The sequence below is a fragment of the Rana temporaria genome, chromosome 5 (assembly GCF_905171775.1).
Source record: "Rana temporaria chromosome 5, aRanTem1.1, whole genome shotgun sequence".
In the NCBI taxonomy this organism is placed as follows: Eukaryota; Metazoa; Chordata; class Amphibia; order Anura; family Ranidae; genus Rana; species Rana temporaria.
This window is the reverse complement of record NC_053493.1, coordinates 107,680,446-107,683,985: the sequence shown is the minus strand read 5'-3', so window position 1 is coordinate 107,683,985 and position 3,540 is coordinate 107,680,446. Positions and strand designations below refer to the sequence as shown.

At 40.9% G+C, this 3,540-nt stretch overlaps 1 pseudogene; it reads left to right on the top strand.

Annotated features, from left to right (window-relative positions):
- Nucleotides 1–2,896: 2,896 nt before the first annotated feature.
- On the top strand, nt 2,897–3,076 carry LOC120942161 (annotated as a pseudogene).
- Nucleotides 3,077–3,540: the final 464 nt, after the last annotated feature.

The window sequence follows — 3,540 nt, the reverse complement described above, 5'->3', positions numbered from 1 at the left end:
TCACCGGAGGGATTTTTTTAAATAAATATGGAGTCTGCCTGCTCTCTCCATTTGTTTGTCTCCTATGGAAAATAGTTTGATTTTGTGCAGCTGATCCGTATAATTTATGCATTATATATCCCAAAAATAATGAGTTAAAACAGTTTAATACTTTAGGCTAAAATATGTCTTCTCTTTCAAAATGTAATCTTATTAAAAAGGATATTCTGTGTATAAAATCATTACAAATTTAAACCCATCTCTAAAAATATATAACTGTGTAATTTAAATGATATGGCTATATTATAAATACTCTTTTCTAAAAAAGAAAAGAAAAAGAGATGTGGTGCAGCACATCATTAGCATTCTGACCGCTTGACAACCACCTGCCTGCAATGTACTGCGGGCGAGCAGTCGCTGTAGGCAAAGCGACGTACCTGTGCATACCTGTACGTCGCTGCCTACTTCCAGATTTCCCTCACTTTCTATCTGTTGCTGCTACGCTTAAGGTTTGGTCTGAAACTGCTCTACATCACCTTTTCCCCTCTAACACTAGTTTTATTCCTGTTCCCATCGAGACCCAACATAAATTTATCTGGAATCTTCCTATTTCGTCTTGGAATTATAAGGGGTTGGCTTATCTCTCCAACCTGTACGCTTGTTAATGTTAACATTTTCATATTTTTTCACATACCTCAGTATACATCAATTCCTCTATAAACATTCATTACCTTTTACGCATTAAAAATTCCTACTTATGCCTACTTTGCTGTCACATCACACCACCTTAAGGGCGTAACCTTGTTTTTCACCCTACTGAATGGTAACCTTCTGCAAATCTAATACCATGCTTAAATGGGAATCAGAGCTCTCCTGTAGGTTGCCTGAAAATTCTTGGCATAAAGCTGCTCTCACCACATATAAAACCACAAGCTGCACCAACCACTGTGAATTATACTAGAAGGTTATACACCATTGGTATCTTACCCCATTTTGCCTTTCCAAGCTATACCTATCAAGTCCTTCTCTATGCTGGAGACTTTGTGGGGATACTGGCTCCCTCTATCACATATTATGGAAGTGCAAATAATTACGCTTCTATTGTAATAAAATCTTTATGTTGGCCTCTGACGTACTATAGGAATAGACTGAATACCCTTATGTGTCAGAGCTATCTCAATGCATTTATTTTTAGCAGCCAAGCTTACTATTACTAGGCTTTGGAACTCACCTGAGGTACAGAGTATATGAGACACCCGACTAACCACAAATTATCAATGTCAAATTAAGAAACCTTTAGCAGCTAAAAATCCCTCTAGCTATCGATTTATAAAACTTTGCTCTGCTTGGCTAACTGTACTATTGACATGGTAAAAGTGGAGGAAGTTTCGGGACTTTTTTCTTCCCTTTTTCCTTTCAATCTTCTTCCTTATCCCATATATTTTCTCCCTTTTTCGATCTCTTTTTCGCTCTTACCACCCCTCCACCCCAGTCCCCTCACACATTAGCCTACATGTTAGCATACATTTTTTTTCCCAACACTTTTTTATCATCACACTTTTGCAACACATTTCACAGGTTTCCTTCCAGCATCGTCACCAGTGCCAATGTGGGCATCATCTTCCCACTGGAGGCTCTCTGTTGGTGTCCCTCTCCCCTGGGTTTCCACGCCCCCTCAGCTCCCGGCAGAGATACGTGACGGTTGCCGCCGATGCAGTACCACCAGCACATTGTGTGCGTACTGTGTAAGTAGGAGGTTGGTTTATTTCCCTCCTCTATACCCCCAACTTTTGTCCCTTTTTATTTATTTTTAGTTTTTTGTTTTTTTCCCTTTTTAAGAGTTTTGAATACACTTCATTGTTCCATATTTTTTCCTATGTTTTTTCAGATTATATGCCTCTGCTCCTGATGAGGTGCTTTTATCGCCGAAACGCGATGATCCTACAGCCTTTTCAAACTTTAGGCTACCCTAGATGTTTGATGATATCATATATGTTGTGATGTAGCTATTTTAAGAATTACTGTTAACTTATATATTTATGTGGAGCCTGCTGGCCAAGATATGTGTATGACTTGTGCTTATTTGATTAAAATAGCTTTTTCATGTAATTTACTGTTCTACTTACTAGTCTCATTTAAAGTCCCGAACTTCCTCCACTTTTACCATATATTGATTAGGGATGGAGACATTTATCTAGGGTGTCTCATTTAAAATCTCACTTCTCCCTTTTCCCTTTTTATCCCCTTTATGATGTACTATTGACATAGTACTATTTGTGGTAATCACATACTGGTTGGATACCTATGTGAGCTACTTTTTCTGGTGGTTTTCTGTTTCCTGCTTCCTCGCCCTTCCCTCCCCCTCTTCTAGTTTTTTTTTTTTCACTCTATTTTTCACAGTAGAAGGTGCTGGATGCAACTATTTGGTAACAACTTTATTGCACCTCCCTTAAAGACAGTTTTTTCCTGTTGCTCCCCTGTTACTAATTTATGTTTAAATTGCTGAACATTGATACTTAGGTATGGTGTACCTTCTTTTACACTTCTTTGTTTGATGCTTCTATTTTCATGGTAAATCTCCAATAAAGAAATGTTGGGAAAATAAATAAAAAAATGTTACCCACAGTATACAATTGTGGTTCTAATCATTTTTAATGACACATAAATGAAAAGCAACACAGCACAATTGCATTTTACTGTAATGCACATATATGGGTAAATTTCTGCATTGTGGTATGCTGCATTTAAAAAAAATATACAGGTCTATTTTTATGTGTGTTAGGGTCCACTGCCAGTCCATTAAAATAATAGGTGGTCTTAACACTGTATGAATTAACATTTCCTTGCCTTAGTAAGGCACTGGTTTAAAGCTGATATAATGTTGTTATAGTATACTCTGGTTCCTCCTCAAAACAAAATACTTACCTGGCAGGGGAGACACCATGATCATGAAGGTGGTTCTCCCAGGGCGAGGCACGGCTATTGCACACTCTGGCCGCGCTGATCGTGGTTGTCTTCCCTGCCGCTTCTCGGCCTTTTGGCTAGGACTAGGTGTGGTATCTGTCCTTATCAGTTGTCAGCGGAGCGCTGAAGCACCTCCTACATGGGGAGGGTGGATGCAATCCAATGACGTCATTGCACCTGGAAGGATGGTTTCAGCAGGGACTACGCTGTGCTGCCTGACAGATACTGGGGGCCGGCCCATGGTTGAGTCTGAGCCATCTGGAAGGGTGCTCCTGGTGAGGATGGGTGCTGCGCTTGGTCTTGGTCTTTTTGCCGAGTTCTAGTCTGGCCTTCTGGCTGGCTGGTGTAAGTGCTATCTCTGTCAGCGATCCAGTAGGAGGAGCTGGTAATGCCCTGTATGGTGGAACGGGGTAGGACCATGCAAATCCGCCGGGTTGGCTGGTAGGGGTGGAGGGCTGCACTGGCCGGTCGGGGGGTCGGATATGGAACGAAAAGCCTATGGTGCATGTGCCCCTGGAGTGGCAGTCCAGGGGTATCTGAAGATCACTGTGTGTGAGGGACACATTGATTTAAGATACCACGGTCACTGCACCAGAT